Raw genomic sequence first — 21912 nt, forward strand, 5'->3', positions numbered from 1 at the left:
GGCTCGGGAAGACTGGAATCTGTGAGGATTTGAAATTCCGTTCTGCGTTTTCCTTACTTTGATCAGGATTCTCCTATAAAATCTTTCACCAAAATGTTCAGTAATGGTAGCCGGGTGCCATCCAGTTCTTCTGGTCTCACACCAAAGGAGGCAGTTTTTGTAGAGGCAATTAGCCACACATTCCATTTCCCCTTCCTTTCCTGAGTTTCATTTCTGTGTTACTCCAGGTGAATAGAGACCATTTGTTGTGCCTCGGATAGACACTTGCAAGCTTTTAAGACCCCAGGCACTACACAACTGAAAAGCCCTAAACACGTTATTAGTCCAGTTACCTGGAATGTCCCATGAAACCATAACCTTAAACCTCCAAAGAACCAAATCCCATGAGGTGTTTGGTTGTACATGAGCAGCCTCGGCAACTACTCTTGTAAATATGCCTATCACACAACTTTGGCCAATTCAACTTTATAGGCATACAACTTATTGACGTCACAATAATTGGCTGTGCAACCGTAAATCAGTGCAATTTCTCCATCACTGGGAACCAAAACTCAGTTCTCCCTAAGCAATAATCCCCCTTTTTCCCCTTCCATCCTGCCCCTGGTAACCACTAATAAACTTGGTCTGTATACATTTGTCTTTTCTTGTCTTTTTATATAAGTGAGGTCATCCGATATTTGTGACTGACTTATTTCACTCAGCATAATGTCTTCTAGCTTCATCCACATGGTGGTATGTATCAACACATCATTTCTCCTAGTGGCTAACTAATGGGTTATGATTCACACCAAGAGTTTATGGAAATGAGAGTTTCAGCACAGGGACATATTGTCCCATACTAAAATCTGGCAGAAATTTGCCTTATTCCTTTCACAATAACTTATAAATTAGATGTAAAGATAATAATACAGAGAAATTTTATTTGATTAATAGCTGATTCACCATTAAGAAATTCTCATGTACAAAAATGCTAGCAAGTGGCCATCTAAGATGCATCAATTGGTCTCAACCCACCTGGAGCAAAAGCGAATGAAGAACACCAAAGATTCAAGGTAAATATATGCCCAGGAAACTACATCAGCATGAGACCGGAAGAACTAGATAGTGTCCGACTACCCCTGATGACTGCCCTGACAGGGAACGTAACAGAATCTCTGATGGAGCAGGAGAACAGTGGGATGCAGACCTCAAATTCTTGTAAAAAGACCAGACTTAATGGTCTGACTGTGACTGGAGGAACCCCAGAGGTCATGGCCTCTGAACCCTCTGTTAGCCCAAGACTGGAACCATCCCTGAAGCCAATTCTTCGAACAGGTATTGGACTGGACTATAAGACAAAATGATACTGATGATGAGTGCGCTTCTTGGCTCAAAGTAGATACATGAAGCTATGTGGGCATCTTCTATCTGGAGGCAAGATGAGAAGGCAGAGGGAGACAGGAGCTGGTTGAAGGGCCATGGGGAATACATGATGGAGAGGAAGAGTGTGCTGTCACATTAGGGGGAGAGCAGCTAGGGTTACATAGCAAGGTGTGTGTAAGTTTTTGTATTTGAAACTGACTGGTTTTGTAAACTTAAAGCACAATTAAAAAAAAAAAACATGTAGAGAGAGACCTGCCCTAATTGAGCTGCCTTGAGAAGCCCCCTCCCCAATAAGAAGCTCAATCTCCTGGACCCCAGACTTCAGAGGGAGAGGAGAGGGCATCCTACCTTCAACCCTTCTGGGGTGCTGATCCCAAACAGGTGGCTGCTGCTGTTAGGTGCCATCAAGTTGGTTCCGACTTGTAACAACCCTATATACAGCAGAAGGAAACTGACTGGTGCCATCCTCGTGATCGTTGTTATGCCTAAGCCAATTGTCGCAGTCACTGTGCCAGTCCATCTTCCTGACAGTCTTCCTCTTTTTCACTGACCCTCTACTTTACCAAGCATGATGTCATTCTCCTGACTGGTCCCCCCTGATAACATGTCCAAAGAATGTGAGATGAAGTCTTGCCATCCTGGCTTCTAAGGAACATTCTGGCAGTACTTCTTCCAAGACAGATTTGTTGCTCTTTCGACAGTCCATGGTATGTTCAATATTCTTCGCCAGCACCATAACTCAAAGATGTCAATTCTTTCAGTCTTCCTTATTCATTGTCCAGCTTTCTCATGCATATCAGGCAATTGAAAGTACCATGACTTGAGTCAGGCACACTTTATTCCTTAAAGCGACATCTTTGCTTTTTAACTCTTTAAAGAGGTCTTTTGCAGCAGATGCCCAATGGACTGTGTCGTTTGATTTCTTGACTACTACTTCCATGGACATTGAGGATCCAAGTAAAATGAAATCTTTAACGACTTCAATCTTTTCTCTATCACGATGTTGCTTATTGGTCCAGTTGTGAGGATTTTTGTTTTCTTTATGTTGAGGTATAATCCATACTGAAGGCTGTAGTCTTTGATCTTCCATCATAAGTGCTTCAAGTCCTGTTGACTTTCAGCAAGCAAGGTTGTGTCATCTGCATAACACAGGTTGTTGATGAGTTTTTCTCCAATCCTGATGCCCCATTCTTCTTCATATAGTCCAGCTTCTTGGATTATTTGCTCAGTTTACAGATTGAATAAGTATGGTGAAAGGATACAACCCTGACACACATGTTTCCTGACTTTAAACCATGCAGTACCCCCTTGTTCTGTTCAAATGACTGTCTCTTTATGTATAAATTCCTCTTGAACACAAGTGTACTGGAATTCCCATTCTTTGCAATGTTATCTGTAATCCACACAGTCGAATGCCTTGCAGAGTCAATAAAATACAGGTAAACATCTTTCTGGTATTCTCTGCTTTCAGCTAGGATCCATCTGACATCAGCAATAATATCCCTTGTTCCACGTCCTCTTCTGAATCTGGTTTGAATTTCTGGCAATTCCCTGTCAATGTATTGCTGCAACTGCCTTTGAATAATCTTTAGCAAAATTTTACTTATGTGTGATATTAGCGATATTGTTGGATAGTTTCTGCATTCGGTTGAATCACTTTTCTTTGGAATGGGTATAAATATGGACCTCTTCCAGTCAGCTGGCCAGGAAGCTGTCTTCCAAATTTCTTGGCAAAGACAAGTAAGCACCTCCAGATCTACATCCATTTGTTGAAACATCTCAATTAGTATTCTGTCAACTCCGGAAGCCTTGTTTTTCACCAACGTCTTCAGTGCAGCTTGGACTTCTTCCTTCAGTACCAACAGTTCTTGATCATATGCTATCTCCTGAAATGACTGAATGTCGACCAGTTCTTTTTGGTACAGTGACTCTGTATTCCTTCCATCTTCTTTTGATGCTTCCTGTGTCATTCGATATTTTGCCCATAGAATCCTTCAATATTGTAACTCAAGGCTTAAATTTTTCTGCAGTTCTTTCAGCTTGAGAAATCCTGAGTGTGTTCTTCCTGTTTGGTTTTCTAACTCCAGATCTTTGCACATGTCATCATAATACTTTGTCTTCTTGAGCTGCCCTTTGAAATCTTCTGTTCAGCTCTTTTATTTCATCATTCCTTCTGTTGGCTTTAGCTACTCGACGTTCAAGAGCAAGTTTCAGAGTCTATTCTGACATCAATTTTGGTCTTTTCTTTCTTTCCTATCTTTTTAATGAGCTTTTGCTTTCTTCCTGTCTGTTGTCCGTGATGTCATTCCACAACTCATCTGGTGTTTAGTCATTAGTGTTCAATGCGTCAAATCTGTTCTTGAGATGGTCTGTAAATTCAAGTAGGATATACTCAAGGTTGTACTTGGCTCTTGTGGACTTGTTCTAATTTTCTTCAGCTTCAACTTGAGTTTGCATATGAGCAATTGAAGGTCTTTCTGCAGTCGGCCCCTGGCCTTGTTCTGACTGATGATACTGAGCTTTTTCATCATTTCTTTCCAGAGATATAGTCAATTTGATTCCTGTATATTCCCTCTGACAAGGTCCACGTGTATAGTCATTTTTGTTGTTGAAAAGAGGTATTTGCAAAACTAATCATTAACTTTATATGGAATGAGAAGAGACCCTGTATAAGTAAGGCACTATTGAAGAAGAAGAATAAAGAAGAGGACTTGTACGACCTGATCTAAGAACCTACTATACAGCTACGGTAGTCAAAACAGCCTGGTACTGGTACAACAGTACCTACATTGGCCAATGGAACAGAATTGAGAACCCAGATGTAAATCCATCCACCTACCATCACTTGATCTTTGACAAGGGCCCAAAGTCTATCACATGGGGAAAAGACAGTCTTTTTAACAAATGGTGCTGGCAAAACTGGATATCCATCTGCAAAAAAATGAAACAGGATCCATACCTCACAGCATATACAAAAACTAATTAAAAATGAATCAGAGACCTAAATATAAAGCGAAAAACAGTAAAGATCATAGAAGGAAAAATAGGATCAACGCTAGGGGCCCTAATACACAACATTAACAGGATAACAACACACAAACTCCAGAAAGTAACCTAGATACCTGGAATCTTCTAAAAATTAAACACTTGTGCTCATCAAGTACTTCATCAAAAGAGTAAAAAGAGAACCTATAGACTGGGAAAAAATTTCTGGCTATGACAAATCTGACAAAGGTCTAATCTTTAAAATCTACAGGAAAATCCAGCACGTCTACAACAAAAAGACAAATAATTCAGTTAAACAATGGGCAAAGGAAATGAACAGACACTTCATCAAAGAAGACATTCAAGCGGCTAACAGACACATGAGGAAATGCTCTCAATCACTAGCCATTAAAAAAAAAAAAAAAAAAAAAATTTTTTTTTTTTTTTTTTTGTTTTAGAGAAATGCAAATCAAAACCACAATGAAATACCACCTCACCCTGGCATTACTGGCACAAATCAAAAAAAAAAAAAACGTGTTGGAGAGGCTGCAGAAAGGTTGGAACTCTTAGGCACTGCTGGTGGAAATGCAAAAATGGTACAACCATTTTGAAAAATGATATGACACTTCCTTAGAAAGCTAAAAATAGAAATACCGTATGATCCAGCAATCCCACTCCTAGGAATATATCCTAGAGAAATAAGAGCCGTCACACGAATAGACATACGCAAACCCATGTTCATTGCAGCATTGTTCACAATAGCAAAAAGTTTGAAACAGCCTAGATGCCCAACAACAGATGAATGGATAAACTATGGTACATACACACAATGGAGTACTATGCAACAATAACAATGAATCTTTGAAGCATCTCACAACATGGATGAATCTGGAGGGCATTATGCTGAGTGAAATAAGTCAATCACAAAAGGACAAATATTGTATGAGGCCACTATTACAAAAAACAAGCAAAATTTTACACAAAAAAACAATCTTTGATGGTTATGAGGGAGAGGAAAGGTGGGGAGGCAAAATCACTAACTAGACAGTAGCCAAAAACTGAAACCAAACCCACCGCCATCCAGTCAATTCCGACTCATAGTGACCCTGTAGGACACGCAGAACTGCCCAATAGAGTTTCCAAGGAGCACCTGTCGGATTCGAACTGCGGATCTCTTGGTTAGCAGCCATAGCACTCAATCACTGTGCCACTAGGGTTTCCAAACTAGACAGTAGACAAGTATTAACTTTGGTGAAGGGTAAGATAGTACACAATACTGGGAAAGCCAGCACAACTTGTACAAGGAAAGGTCATGTAAGCTCCATTAACACACCCAGACTCTCTGAGGGACCAAATTACTAGTCTAAGGGCTGTGAGGACGATGGTCTCGGGGAATGTGTAGCTCAATTGGCATAACGTAGTTTATAAAGAAAGTGTTCTACATTCTACTTTGGTGAGGAGCATCTGGGGTCTTTAAGCTTAGGGCCATCTAAGATACTCCACTGGTCTCACCCCTTCAGGAGAAAGGGAGGAAAAAAAAAAGCTAAAGACAGAAGGGAAAGATTAGTCCATAGGACTAATGGACCACAACTACCACAGCCTCTACCAGACTGAGTCCAGTACAACTAGATGGTGCCCAGCTACCACCACGGACTGCTCTGACAGGGATCACAATAGAGGGTCCCAGACAGAGCTGGAGAAAAATGTAGAAATTCTAACTCACACACACATACACAAAATCAGACTTATTGGCCTGACAGAGCCTGTAGAAACCCCGTGAGTATGGCCCTCGGACACCCTTTTAGCTCAGTAATGAAGTCACTCCTGAGGTTCACACTTCAGCATAAGATTAGACAGGCCCATAAAACAAAATGAGAGTAAAGGGGCACACCAGCCCAGGAGCAAGGACTAGAAGGCAGGAGGGGCCAAGAAAGCTGGTAGTAGGGAACCCAAGGTCGAGAAGGGAGAGAGTTGACAAGTCATGTACTAACTGTTTAGTGAGAAGCTAGTTTGTTCTGTAAACCTTCATGTAAAGTACAATAAAAAAGGAAAGAAAAATGGTATTTGCAATGAAGAAGTCTTGCAAAATTCTATCATGTGCTCTCCAGCATCGTTTCTATCACCAAGTCCATATTATCCAACTACCGATTCTTCTTTGTTACCAACTCTGCATTCCAATCATCTGTAACTATCAATGCATCCTGATTGCATGTTCGATCAATTTCAGGCTGCAGAAGTTGGTAAAAATCTTCAATTTCTTCATCTTTGGCCTTAGTGGTTGGTTCATAAATTTGAATAATAGCCATAGTAACTGGTCTTCGTTGTGGGCATATAGATATTATCCTATCACTGACAGCATTGCAGTTCAGGATAGATCTTAAATGTTCTTTTTGATGAGGAACGCAACACCATCTTTCTTCAATTTGTCATTCCAAGCATAGTAGACCCTATGATTGTCCGATTCGAAATGGCCAATGCCAGTCCATTTCCTCTTGGTAACGCCTAGGTTATCAATGTTGATGCATCTCATTTTTGACTACTTCCAATGTTTCTAGATTCATACCTTCCACATTCCAGTTATTAATGGATGTTTGCATCTGTTTCTTCTCATTTTGAGTCATGTCACAGCAGTAAATGAAGGTCCCAAAAGCTTGACTCCATCCTAGTCATTAAGGTCAACTCTACTTTGAGGAGGGAGCTCTTCCCCAGTCATCTCTTGAGTGCCTTCCAACCTGAGGGGCTCATTTTCTGGCACTATATCAGACAGTGTTCCACTGCTATTCATAAGATTTTTACTGGCTAATTTCTGTTCAAAGGTAGACCCCCATGTCCTTCCTCCTAGTCTGTCTTAGTCTGGAAGCTCAGCTGAAACCTGTCCATCCTGGATGACCCTGCTGGCATTTGAATACCGGTGGCATAGCTTCCAGCATCACAGCAACATGCAGGCCACCTCCACTTACTGTAGAATGTGTAATATAAACATCCTCACTCCTCAACAAAATCTTCAGTAAAGGCCACTTCTCTCATTAATGATGGCATTGAATTTAGCCTTCATCTTTGCAAGAGCTCTAAGTAGTAATATTCCTCATTTAAAACTATCCTAAAATAAATCACACAAAAGGACAAATATTGTGTGATTCCACTTCTACGATATACCTAGAGTAGACAAATGTACAGAGACCAAATTTTGTTGGTGGTTTCTTAGGCTAGATTCTCTAGAGAAGCAAAACCAGTGAAGTGAGTGTGTATTTGTGTAGAGAGAGAGAGATTTGTCTCAAGGAAATGCCTAACATGGTTGTACAGCCTGAGAAGTACCAATTCCTGGGGTCAGATGTCATGCTGGAAGCTTTTCTTGACCCATGTAGCCACAGGGGCTGACAAAACCAAAATCGGCAGGTCAGACGGCAGGCTGCTGATCGTGGGCTACAGAGGCTGACTGTCTTAGTTATCTAGTGCTGGTATAATGCAAATACCACAAGTGGATGGCTTTAACAAAGAGAAGCCTATTTTCTCACAGTCCAGGAAGCCAGAAGTCTGAATTCAGGGCACTGGCTCCAGGGGAAGGCTTTCTCTCTTCATCCACTCTGGAGGAAGGTCCTTGTTATCAGTCTTCCCTTGGTCTGGGAGAATTTCAGCACAGGAACTTCAGATCCAAAGGACACGCTTCACTCCTGGTGCTGCTTTCTTGGTGTATGAGGTTCCCAACTCTCTGCTTACTTCTCTTTCCTTTTATCTCTTGAGAGATAAAAGGTAGTGCACGCCACACCCCAGGGAAACTCCCTTTACCTTGGATCAGAGAGGTGACCTGGTAAGGGTGTTACAATCCCACCCTAATCCTCTTTAACATAAAATTACAATCACAAAATGGAGGACAACCACAGAACACTGAGAATCATGGCCCAACCAAGCTAATACACACATTTTTGGGGGGACATAATTCAATCCATGACACTGACCAATCCAAGATCAGCTGGTAAGATGGCCGGCTGCTGGCTCACAGGCTGTGGAGGCAATGAATCCCACGATCAGTAGATAATATGGCAGACTACTGGCTCAAGTCCCAAGAACCAGAGGTAAGATGACAAGCCAGATGCAGGATCCAGAGCGAGTGAGCTTTGCCAGATGTCCATATACATATTGGGTGCAGGCCACACCCCCTGAGGAAAGTCCGCCTACAACTTATTGGGAGATCACATCACACCATGGAGGATGACTACATCATTACATAACTGCCAAATTACATATTACATAACTGTCAAATGACATCATTTTATAACTGCCCAACCACTGAGAATATGGCCCAGCCAAGTTGACACACAACCTTAACCATCACAGTCTACCCCTTGTCAACTTGGCACCTGTACACGTGTCCTTAAACCATACACAGTCTCTATATAAATACAACTACAAAGTCATACTTGCGGCTAACATGATACAACTTAAATGCGTACAACTGAAAATGCACTAGCCCCATTTACATCATATATTTTATAAGTGAAGAAAACAAAAGCATTTGATACACATATAAGGAAGAAATACTGATAACAGTTACAGTCCTCATTTCCTCAACTGGTCTCATGGTACTAACTGGTATTTAGAACTACCTTCTGCTACCCATTCCGTATTCCCTTTACCCTCAGCAAGCACATCAGCTGGTCATGGTTCTTTACCTGGTGGGGTGACCCAAACCTTTATTCCTGAAGGGCCTGGGCCATTAGTAGTCATGTCAGAATTGGGTTGCTGTAGTTTTGACTTTAATTATAGGCCATGGAAGTACTAAGAGACTCCCTAAGGAATCTCCTGTATTCCAGACATACTCGTCTTTACCTCCATTAGGTAATGTCAGTCTGATTTCCCCTTTGTAATCAGGATCACACCAGCCAATACAGTGACTCCTTTTTTTCTGTGTATCCAGAGGCATGAGAAAGTTAAAGTGTCTAGGTGGCATTCCTAACTTCCACTGCAATGGAATCAGTGTTGTGTCACCAAGTGGGAGTATTCTTCCCTGTGGAACTCAGACTTCTAGACCTGCAGAGTATAGGGTTGTGGGGACTTGAAGCAAAAAGTTTGCAAGTAGGTCACAAGGGGTAATAGTGAGTGGTGCCACTCCCATTTCCACCCCTTGATTCCTGGAACCGTGAATCCTGACTATGGGAGAAACAGCACCACATATTAGTTGCTGGTTTAGAACATATACAGCCTCTTGGAGAACATTGCCCCTACCCTACAAAGTGCTGCCACCTAGCTGGCATCGTAATTGTGTCTTTAGAAGGCCATTCCATTGTTCTATCAAGCCAGGTGCTTCAGGATGACAGGGAACGTCGTGAGACTGGTAAATTCTATGAGCACGGGCCCATTGTTGCACTTCATTTGCTGTAAAATGAGTACCTTGATGCAAGGCAATGCTGTATAGGATAATATGACAGTGGATAAGGTATTCTCTAAGTCCACGGATGGTAGTTTTGGCAGAAACATTGTGTGTAGGAAGAGCAAATCCATATCCAGTGTAAGTGTCTATTCCAGTAAAAACAAAATGCTGACCTTTCCATGATGGCAGTGGTCCAATGTAATTAACTTGCCACTAGGTTGCTGGCTGATCACCTCAAAGGATGGTGCCTTATCAGTGTTGGTCTCTGCTGCTGGCAGATTGGGCACTCAGCAGTGGTTGTAGCCAAGTCGGCCTTGGTGAGTGGAAGTCCATGTTGCTTGGCCCATGTATAACCTCCATCCCTGCCACTATGGCCACTTTGTTCATGAGCCCATTGGGAAATGATGGGAGTGGCTGGTGAAAGAGGATGGCTGGTTTCCAGAGAGCATGTCATCCTTTGAGACACAAATATCTCCACTTCTTTGGCTCAGAGAAGTCTATCCACATACCTCTTCGCCATACCACCTTGGCTACAATTTTCCAATCATGTTCCTTCCAAGTCCCTGACCATCCGGCCAAACCACTGGCCACAGCCCTTGAGTCAGTATACAGTTGCACATCTGGTCATTTCTCCTTCAAAGCAAAGAGAACAACCAGGTGCACTGCTTGAAGTTTTGTCCATTGGGAGAATTTCTTTTCACCACTGTCCTTCAGGAAAATACCAGAAAGGGGCTGTAGTGCTGCTGCTGTCCACTTCCGAGTGGTGCCTGCATATCACGTAGAACCATCTGTAAACCAGGCATGAGTTTTCCTCAGTCAACTGACCATAAGGAACTCCTCATGAGGCCATAGGTACAGACTGTGAGGAGGAAGATAATGTGACAGGAGTGGAGACCATGGGCATTTGAGCCATTTCCTCATGCAACTTATTTGTGCCTTCAGGTCCTGCTCGGGCCCGATCTCATATAAACCACTTCCATTTAATTATGGAGTGCTGCTGTGTGTGTCCAACTTTATGGCTCTGTGGGTCAGACAACTTCCAGCTCAGGTCGCGTGGTGACTTGGTGTCCCATGGTTAAACATTCAGTCTCTACTAAGTCTCTACTAAGGCCAAGTAACAAGCCAAAGCTATTTCTCGAAAGGAGAGTAGTTATCCGCAGAAGATGGGAGGACTTTGCTCCAAAATCCTGAGAGTCTGTACTGTGATTCACCAATAGGGGCCTGCCAAAGACTCCAAAGAGCATCTCTAGCTGCCACCGACACTTCAAGCACCATTGGATCAGCTGAATCATACAGCTCAAGTGGCACAACAGCTTGCATGGAAGCTTGAACCTGTTGCAGAGCCTTCTCTTGGTCTGGGCCCTACTCAAAACTAGCAGCTTTTTTAGTCACTTGATAAATAGGCCGGAGTAGCACACCCAAATGAGGGATATGTTGCCTCCAAAATCCAAAGAGGCCCACCAGGTGTTGTGCCTTCTCTTTAGTTGTAGGAGGGGCCAGATGTAATGATTTACCCATTCACTTTAGAAGGACTATTTCAACATGCCCCTCACTACAGGACTCCTAGAAATTTCACTGAGGTGAAAGGCACCTGAATTTTTGTCAGATTAATTACCCACCCTCTAGCATGCAAATGTTTTACTAATAAGTCCAGAGTCATTGACACTTCTTCCTTACTAGGTCCACTCAGTATAATGTCATCAATGTAATGGATCAGTGTGATGTCTTGTGGAAGGCAAAGGCAATCAAATTTCCTGTGGACTAAATTATGACATAGGACTGAAGAGTTGATACACCATGAGGTAGGACAGTAAAGGTGTATTGCTGGCCTTGCCAGCTGAATGTAAACTGCTTCTGTTGTCCTTTGAAACCAGAATCAAGAAAAAGGAATTGGCCAGATCAATAGCTGCATATTAGGTACCAGGAGGTGTATTACTTTGCTCAAACCACATCTGTAACAGCGGCTGCAATTGAAGTCACCACCTGGTTAAGTTTATAATAATCCACTGTCATTCTCCAAGATCCATTTATATTTTGCAGAGGCCAAATAGGTGAATTGAATGGGGATATGGTGGAAATCATCAACCCTGCATTCTTCAATTCCTTCATGGTGGCAGTAATTTCTGCAATCCCTCCAGGAATGTGGTACTGCTTTTGGTTTACTGTTTTCCTAGGTAAGGGATGTTCTAATGGCTTCCACTTGGCTTTTCCTACTATAATAGCCCTTACTCCACTTGTCAGGGATCCAGTGTTTGGGTTCTGCCAGTTGCTGAGTGTATCTATTCTAGTTATGCATTCTGGAACTGGGGAAATCACTGGGAAACCACTGGATCCACTGTTAGATGAGCCTAAGCTAAGACTCCACTAATATCCTGACCTCCATATGCCCCCACTCTGACTAGTGGGCCACAGTGATGTTTTGGGTCTCCTGGAATTAGTCTCAGTTCAGATCCAGTATCTAGTAATCCCAGAAAAAGTTTGGTTATTTCTCTTCCCCAATGAACACTCTCATAAAAGGCCATAGGTCCCTTTGGGAAAGGCTGGGAGAAAGATTAACAGTATAAATTTTTGGCAGTGTAGCAGGTCCTTCTTCATGGGAACCTGGCCTCCCCTTCATTCAGGGGCTTGTGGGTTTGTAAACTGGCTCAAATCTGGGACTTGTTTAAAGGGATGTAACTCTCTCTTCTGGTGATTTAAGTTAGACTGCCATTAACCTAGAATTCTTCTGCTTGCAATAGATCAAGTAAATATTTAGTAGAGTTCCCATCTATTTCACTCCTAGGAACACCATGACTAAGTAGCCAACCCGGAAAGTCTATACGAGTCACAGTATTCCGATTACTGCTTTGACTCCACTGTCCATTACTGTAACTACTCCCACCTTGTCTTTGTTGATTGAGCACCGCCACTTTGCCCCTACCACCACAGGGTCCAATCAGCCCCATTGTAGTTAGGTGTCTTAATTCAGTTAGGGCAGTTCCCATTGTCTACTCTGACTTAGGAAACTTGTGCCTGGTTTACAGATGGTTCTACATGATATGCAGACATCACTTGAAAGCAAACAGCAGCAGTACTATGGCACCTTTCTGGAACCCCCATGAAGGACAGTGAGGAAGGAATCTTCTCCCAATGGGCGGAATTTCAAGCAGCGCACCTGGTTGTTCATTTTGCTTGGAAGAATAAATGGCCAGATATGCAATTGTACAGTGATTCTTGGGCTGTGGCCAATGATGTAGCTAGATAGCCAAGGACTTGGAAGGAACATGATTGGAAAGTTGTAGCCAAGGAGGTATGGGGATGTGACATGAGATAGACCTCTCTAAACAGGCCAAAGAAATGAAGATATTTGTATCTAATGTGAATGCTCATCAAAGGGGGCCTTGGCAGAGGAGAAATTTAACAATCAAGCTGATAGGATAATGCATTCTGTGAAAACCAATTATCCTCTTTCCCCAGCCACTCATGTTGTTGCCCAGTGGGTTCATGAACAAAGTGGCTGTGGTGGAGGGATGGAGGATATGCATGGGCTCAGCAACATGGACTTCCATTCACCAAGGCCAACTTGGCTAAAGCCATGGCTGAGCACCCAATTTGCCAGTTTGCCAACATCAGAGACCAATACTGAGTCCCCAGTATTTCACCTTTACTCGAAGCGATCAGCCTGGTGGCAGGTTGATTACACTGGACTGCTTCCATCATAGCAAGGGCAGCATTTTGTTCTTACTGGAATAGACGCTTACTCTGGATATAGATTTTCTTTCCATGCACCCAATGTTTCTGCCAAAACTACCATCCGTGGACTCACAGAATGCCTTATCTACTGTCATGGTATCCCACACAGCATCACCTTGGATCAAAGGACTCACTTTACAGCAAAGGAAGTGTGACAGTGGGCCCATGCTCATGGAATTCACTGGTCCTACCATATTCCCCATCACCCTGAAGCAGCTGGCTTGATAGAATGATGAAATGGCCTTCTAAAGACATGATTACAGCACCAGCTAGGTGGAAATACCTTGGGGGGTTGGGGCAGTGTTCTCCAGGAGGCTGTATATGCTCTAAACCAGTGTCCAATACATGGTGTTGTTTTTCCCATAGCCAGGATTCATGGCACCAGGAATCAAGAGGTGGAAATGGAAGTGGCACCATTCACTATTACCCCTAGTGGCCCAACAGCAAAACTTTTGCTTTCTATCCCTGGGACCCTATGCTCTGTGATTCTAGTGGTCTTACTACCTAAGTGAGGAATGTTGCAGGAGACAAAAACACCGATTTCATTGAACTGGAAGTTTAGAATGCCACCTAGCCACTCTGGGCTCCTCATGCCTCTGGATCAACAGGCAAAGAAAAGAGTTACCACATTGGCTGGTGTGATTGATCCTGATTACCAAAGGGAAACTGGATTGATATTACATAATGGAGGTAAAGAAGAGTCTGTCTGGAATACAGGTGATCCCTTAGGACGTCTCTTAGTCCTACCAAGACCCGGGATTAAATTCAATGAAAAACTACAGCAACTCAATTCCGACATGACTGTTAATGCCCAGACACTTCAGGAATGAAGGTTTGGGCCACCCCACCAGAACAGCCATGACCAGCTGAGGTGCTTGCTGAGGGTAAAGGGAATACCGAATGGGTGGTCAAAGAAGGTAGTTCTAAATACCAGTTAAGACCAAGTGATCAGTTGTAGAAATAAAGACTGTAATTATTATGAGTATTCCTTTCTTGTGTGTGTGCATCCAATATTTTCGTTTTCATTTATAAAATATAAGATGTAAACAGTGCTGGTTCATTTAGCCCAAGAGTGAAAGTGACTTTCCCCAAATCACACCACCAGAACTCAGCTCTGTTTGAGGTATACTCTGTGCTGCTTCCCACCCCTGCTTGAAATTCGTCCATCTCTGAGTTTGTGCTTTAGCTACAGGGGTGGTTTATTCAATAGGCAAGGTAAGCACAGTGAACACCACATCTTTGATGTGGTGAAACCCATGTGAATTTGTTCAGTCCAGATTAGTAAGTAAGCACAAGTAAACCTGTGCTTACTTTGCTTACTGGGTCACCTGCCCCCAACAGGGATTGTGAATTTGGGGAAATTCTTTAGGAAGGTGCTGTGGGATTGGGAGAGAGACAGATGGCAGCCATACCTAGAAGCAGAGTCTTTGATGTGGTGAAAAAAGATGTGAAAATGCTCACTACAGATGATCTGGCAAGCAGGTAAGGCCGTGCTTACCTTGCCTATTGGATTATCCATCCCTGATTAGCTACATGTAATGTCAGCTCACAGGCTCTATTGGTGTTATCTCACATACACCTGCTGACATCCTTAGGAAGAAGATGCTAGAATGATCCCCCCTGTGTGGGTGGGGGGACTGGGGAGGCTCTGAGAAGCACAAAGACTTGTCTGGGGTCACAAACTAGTTAAGAGGGATGAGCTGTGTCTAACCCAGCTCTGTCTGCTCAAAGCTGGTGGCCCTGGCCGTACCCAAGCCTTCCTCATGTTCTAGGGGGAGAATGGGGGCTGTCTTGGTGTCACTGTGCACAGTTATTGAGACGGCATGAGGAGAGGTGAGCATTCAGCAGCCTAGAGGGGACTCTGGGGAGTTCTTATATGAGGCAGGGCCAGGTCAGGAGACCCAGGACATGACCTCACTTCTTTGATGACAGAGTACGTAGAACTTGGAACCTTGGTAACCAGGCATCCACATTCTAGATGCAGCCCCCTACCCAACTCACTTGAGTGAAGACGCTCAAGCTAGGAACATGTTTTCTTGTTGTCTTTCGTCCTCTCTTGTATCAAAGCTTGAGAAATCCAGGGATTTAACCCTTTCCTGAAGGCTGAGACATGATCTCATCCCCTGCCCTGGAAGGCTCTGGCCATTTACCAAAAAAAAAAAAACCCAAAGGTAACACAGGGTGGCCCAGTGCTGCCAATCCAGGCCAGGCCACCACTGTGATCCCACCTGGGCAGCCCCACACCCCTCCCAGGTCATACCAGCCCCCAGGGCATTCCACCCCTTGTCCTCGTATGATCCCTGGTAACGGAAGCCAGGAGAAAATGAGGACAGATCTGATGAGGCAGAAAGTTGTTTTGTAACTGAATTCCTTGGATTCTTGTCCTTGTCCTATGAGCCGATCGAAATAAGATGGACACCAATTGCAAGGAAAACAAAGTGGCAATTTATGTCCCCGAGACTCCAGGGGGCAGGGATTGGTGCCTGAAATCCTACACCCCAAGCTCTCCCATGCCCAGATTTGGAGATCTGGGTGCCTAGTCATGCTGCATAGGAATTCCGCATTGTGGGACCTCTTGCTTTGCAAAGGGGCTCAGGTGATACCGTGTGCCGGAGAATATCTTCCCCTCTGGCAATGCTCAGGTCCAGGTTCAGGGAAGGACATGATTCTCCAGATTCGCACATGCATCAAGATCCTGGCCGACGCATGCACAAAGATCTGGCGTCATATACAAACTGTGGGTAGAGGCTGCCGTTGGCAAGGGTCGTGGGCTCAGAGCAAACCATGGCTAGAGACAGCAGCTTGCAAGGATGGTGAACTAAGAGGGGAAGGGAGGCCTCGGTGGAGTAGGGTTTCAGTCTCATAAGGCAAGGTCCATTTTGGGGAGAGGTGGGTGGGGGTCAGGGAAGGAGGGGCCATGTGATCTGGGGAGATTTGGGAGGAGAGAAGCGATAATGAGGCTGATGAAAATGGTGCTGCTGCTTCAGGACTAGCACTCATTGAGGGCGACCCTAAGCTCCATCCCCACAGCCCCTCACTATCATGAGGCTCGGTCTGACCTGGAATGGGGTGGCGGGTGGACCTAGTCCATCAGGTTGGGTGCCTTGGAGACTGGGGGCTGAGGTGGCAAAGGCGGAGACCTCCTTCACGTCCCTGCCCCAATCCCCCTGATCACAGAGAACCCTGGGACCTTAGTCTACCCAGGAGTCCCAGTTCAGACCAGGGCTTCAGGGGGAGACTGCCGGGGTCACAGGCTGAGTCGGCAGTCTCACCTGGGCCTTCTCTGAGATCCAGCTCACACTGAGTGGGGCAGTCAACACATAGCCATAGCTGCTGCCATTGCCTGGGCCACTGCTGCCCCTGTGCTGGCCCAGCTTCTCCCAGATCCTGCTGCAATACTCAGAGGCTGATTTTTCTATCCATGGCTTGGCTGGGGTTGGACTGTGCAGCCCCAGGCAGGCCCACCCAGCATGTGGTGTACACAGGGAACTGGGAAATTCTTAGAGGCCCAGGGGATACAAGGGCCTGAAGAGGCGGACAGGGAAGAATGCAGCTCGGAGGGGCCCTTGATGCCTCCCTGGCTGCTCTACAGAACTCCCTGCAGGAGATCCCCAAGGAGGAGGACAACAACTACTCTGCCTACCCCAAGAAAGGGGCAGGAAGGGCTGGTGCAGGATCTGGGTGAGTGTGGAGGAAGGGGAGTAGGCCCCCACCCAGGGACCTGTGATGACCAGAGTGGGCCCAGAGCCCAGACACTGCCCTGTAGTCCCCAGCTCCCTTCCAGGACTTTTCCTATCGAGAGCCCCCAGGCCTCTCCCAAAGAAATTGGCCCCTACACTTCCCTCCCCCCCCGCCCCCCGCTGCCACACCCTGTCACTGCCCTCCCTGCCCTGGCCACCTCCAAAGTCAAATTTCCCATATTTATCGGAATATCAGAAACGAGTTATTTTTATCCTGTTTTCACTTCACATCAGCCCATGTGTCATTTTGCATGTTGTTGTTGTTTTGGTGTTTGATTTCCAACCCCAGGGCCCCGGGCAGCAGTTGGCTGGACTGTCCTTCACACCTTCTCCCAGCCTCACACATCCTCACGCTTAGCAGGCTTCTTTTACCCTAATGCACAGGACTCAGGCTATGACACGCCTTTTTCTGCCACCTGCAATCTCAGGGAACACATCATGTGACCCCCTCCAGATCAGAGGCTATGTCTTGACTCAGCTGCAGAATGTTCTGGAAGGGAGGCTGGTTCCCACAGTGACTGAGTCTCTCACTGCTGCTGGCCCTGGACTGATTCCTTCTGCTGCACTTTTAGCAGGGCTGCAGGAACCTTACGTGTGTCCTCACACACTGACCCACCCAGGACCGACTCCCAGGAGTGGCATGCCAGGGGGAAGGATGTGCACATTTCAACTTAGGGTCACTAGAGCCAGACTCCTTCCCAAAACAGCTGTCGTAGTCACGTGGTCCAGCAGTCTATGGCACTAGCTGCTTCTTTGCAGTGAGCTGGTTCTGGGTGTTAGTGTTCTTTTCCATTTTTGCCAATCTGCTGTCAGGATCGCTCATGGAACTACAGGGTGTCTTTGAAGTGCTTGTTGACCCTGAGAAGCCGAGCCCCTTCTCTTCCTGAGTCATTTGTTCAGATCTTCGATCCTGTGAGGGTCTTTCTCCCACCCCAGGATCTCCAGGCTCTCACCCTTGGCTGGATCTGGGTGCTCCATAGCTTTGGGTTCTCAAAACCGCCTCCGATGTACAGAAAGAACAACCTGTGTCTTGCTTTGCAATCAGAGGGGCTTTCATGGGTGTGTCTGCTCTGTGCACTGTCTCCAGCTGGGAGGGAGTGAGCTTGCACCAGACTTTTCCCTCTGAGTCAGGAGCACAGCAGGCCTCAGGCAGCACACAGGGAACACCACAGAGCCCTAGCCTCGGACGGTTCTGGGATCTGAGTGCATGACTTGAAGCAGACACTGGAGATAGCTAAGCCTCTGTTTTCTCATCTCTGTAATGGGGTGCTTTGTGAGGACTCACTGGGATCCTGCTGTTCCTACAGGGAGATACCGTGGTTACTTAGTTAACAAAATGACTTCCGGTTCCTAATGCTTTTAATCATCCCCTACCTCAAATTCTGCTTTGAAAGCCGAGGCCCGTTTTCTGCCGGAGGCGGGCGTGTCTCACCTACTGCCACAGGTCACTGAGGGCGGGGGAGTGCCTGGTCTGAGCTCTGGCCCTAACCTTCTCGGTGGTTCATGGGGCCACCTCTGACTGTCCCTCCTCGGTCCCATCCTAGTGTGTGTGTGTGTGGGTTGGACCAGGACCCGGATGAGGCCTGCAAGGTGAGAACTGTCAAGGCAGGCTCACTGGAGAAGCTGGTGGAGCACTTGGTGTCAGCCTTCCTGAAGGGTGACTTCTCCTACATCGAAATCTTCCTGGGAATCTACAGAACCTACGCCACCACCCAGCAGGTCCTAGACTGGCTGTTGCAAAGGTGAGCACCTGCTCTCCACAGGCCAGTGGGAACTCTGCCCCTGACCAGTTGTGAGTCTGGGGAATGTCACTTCACCACTCAGAGCCTCCGTTTGCTCTCCTGAGAAATGGGGTGGTAAAGGACCAATCGGCTAGAATTACTGTCAGGACCACATGGGACACGCCCTGGAAAGTGTGTACCCAGAGCCCAGCTCTATGGTAAAGGGTGCTGGAGGGGATGGGCTGTTCGCATTTATTATTTTCCTTTTCCCTGTGAAGTAGCTGTCTGCCTCACCCCTCGCTGACTGTGTGCCCTTGAGCAAACCCATTTGTAAAGGGGGGTTGAGAGTCCATTTAGTGGGTCATTGTCCTTGGTGTAGGCAGAACAGAGACCTTAGGGGCTGACAGAGGGGCCCCATGCCCACTCAGATATTGGGGAAGGTGCTAGTTGGGTTCATTCATTTAACATGAAAACACTACTGTTGCAGATACTCTTTTAAGCACTTAACATCGTTCAGTGAACAAAGCAGACAGGAAGCCCTGCCCTCCTGGGCCTCTGTTCTAGTCAAGGAGTCAGACAGGAACACTAGATGTCAAAAGCAGGTAGTAATCACAGTGCATTAGATGTGACACCGTCACACCACCACTAGGTATGGATGTAACCGCCCCTATTCGCCCGCGGATGGCGGACCCCAGGATCAGCTGAAAGTGTGAGTGGACTTCGGGTGGAGAAGGAGGGGCTCCTGTCTCTACAGAAGGGTGGTGGTTGTACGAGACCAGTGTCTGGATTGGAGCTGGGCAGACCTGGGCCTCATGCATCTAGTTTCCAGTAGAGGAATGAGTTTAGGGGTGCCTCTGCAGGAAGAGCGCAGTCATAGAGAGATGGGAGTGGAGCCTAGGTGTTCTGAGAGCAGACGGGAGGCTGGGAGCTCAGAGAGGCCCCTGAGAGAATCCATCCCCCCACAATACCCTCCTATCTCTGCTTGCCTCCTCTTCTATTTGGTGCCCAAAAGAAGAAGTGGTGGGGGGAGAGACCTGCTCACGAATCCTGATGCCCAGTCGTGGGGGCTCAGCTGCATGTAGGACCCCTGTCTCTTGGGAGAACAGTGTTGGTGGAAGAAGAGACCCTCGCAAGTGTGCAGAGTACCAGGCAGCACGCTGGTGCACACGCTCCAGGTGGAGGGGCCCCAGGGCCTCGGCATTCTGTGGCATGGGACAGACTCCGTGTGTCACTCAGCATCAGATATTCCTGGAGCACTACTCTGCCAGGCTGTGAGGTGAATATGCAGACACATGCCTCTGTGCCCACGGAAGGTTACTGTTCAGTGGGGAGAGGGCCAGGAGACAGAAAGGGATGTAATTCAGGCTCCCCAAGGAGGGAGAGCTGGTCAAATCATTGATGGGGAGCTTCCTGGGATAGAGGCTGTGTACTAACCCCCTGCTCGGTGACCAGGCCTGCCACTGCCAGGACAGCTGGAGGGCATGATGCAGGGTGGTGCTGACCTTTGGAAGGACAGGGGCAGACAATGGGACCCAGCCCCTGGCAAGGGTACCCTAGGAGGGCAGCATGGCATGAAAAGTCAGGCCTCTGACCCTGCTGTTCACCACCCACCCCTAGTGCCATCTCTATTATCCTGGGCATGTGGCTGGATGAATACTCGGAAGATTTCGATCAGGCCCGTACCTCTCCTGGCCAAAGCTCCTGGTGGAGTACGTGCAGGTGAACACACCAGGCTCACATCTGGAGCGCAGTTCCCAACTTCCCCTGGCCCAGCTGGATCAAATGGAGGTCACTGAGGCAGAGCCAGAGGGTGAGGAGGACTGGGCATGCCTGCATGTGAGCTTGTGATGGGGACATGAGAAGAACCCCAGAGGCTAGGGTTGAGCCAGAGCTCAGAGTAACCTCAGGCCCTCCTCTGGTGGACCACAGTCTGGGAAGACTTTCTGGGGTGGAAATCTTGGGAATGGGCTTCTCTTCATGGCAGTGGGATGTTTTGCATCATTGGAAAGTCACAAGAAAAAGCAGTCATATTAGTGAACACTTCTCCTCTTGCAACTCCAGAGCCAGGGCCAACGCCAGTTGTAAAAGTAGCTCAAGATCTATCTTTGCCCCAAGAACTGGCTCCTGGACCATCTCCTGTACTGACATCAGAGCTCCATAGCACGCTGCCTATTACATCACCAGCTCCAGCACTGGCACCAGCTGGAGAGCCTGCTGGAGGGGTGGATTCCCAACCTGGGTCACCTCCAGAACCAGCTCCTAGACCGCCGGCTGATGTCAATCCCGCTGCTGCTCCTGCTCCTGCTCCCGCTGCTGCTCCCGCTCCCAGCAGAGGTGGAGCCAGTTGCCTGCACCTCCTCCACAGCAGCTCCTCATTCACAGCCAGGGAACATCAGCTTCAGAACCAGACTTTTTCTTCTCCTCACCTGAGTGGGTATTATTTTGATTTAGTTGTAATATTTTTCCCGCTCAATTTATACTCAAAAGTTTATACTATTTTAACTGATAGATTTCTTATTAAATAAAGATTTGCTTTAAAACTTTTAAGTGTGTAATATAATGGCTTTATGTACTTTTACAATCCTATTCACCATCATCAATATCTACTTCAGAACATTTTCCTCACTACTGTGATGGCGGCTAGTGTTATGTGTCAACTTGGGCAGGCCGTGATACTCAGGGGTTTGGCAGACATTATGTAAACATCCTTCATTTTGTGATCTGATGTGAGCAGCCAATCAATTAGAAGAGGAGTTTCCTTGGGGATGTGGCCTGCAAATTAATACATCTCCTGGAGTACACAGCCATTAATCTGGCCAATGCCTTTTTCTCCATCCTTGTTTCAAAGGACCACCAGAAGCAGTTTGCCTTCAGCTGGCAAGGTGAACGATACACCTTCACGGTCTTATCTCAGGGGTATATCAACTTCCCAGCCCTATGTCATAATTTAGTCCACAGGGACTTTGATCGCCTCTCCCTCCCACAAGACATCACACTGGTCCAT

Source organism: Loxodonta africana, chromosome 9 (genome assembly GCF_030014295.1).
Source record: "Loxodonta africana isolate mLoxAfr1 chromosome 9, mLoxAfr1.hap2, whole genome shotgun sequence".
NCBI lineage: Eukaryota > Metazoa > Chordata > Mammalia > Proboscidea > Elephantidae > Loxodonta > Loxodonta africana.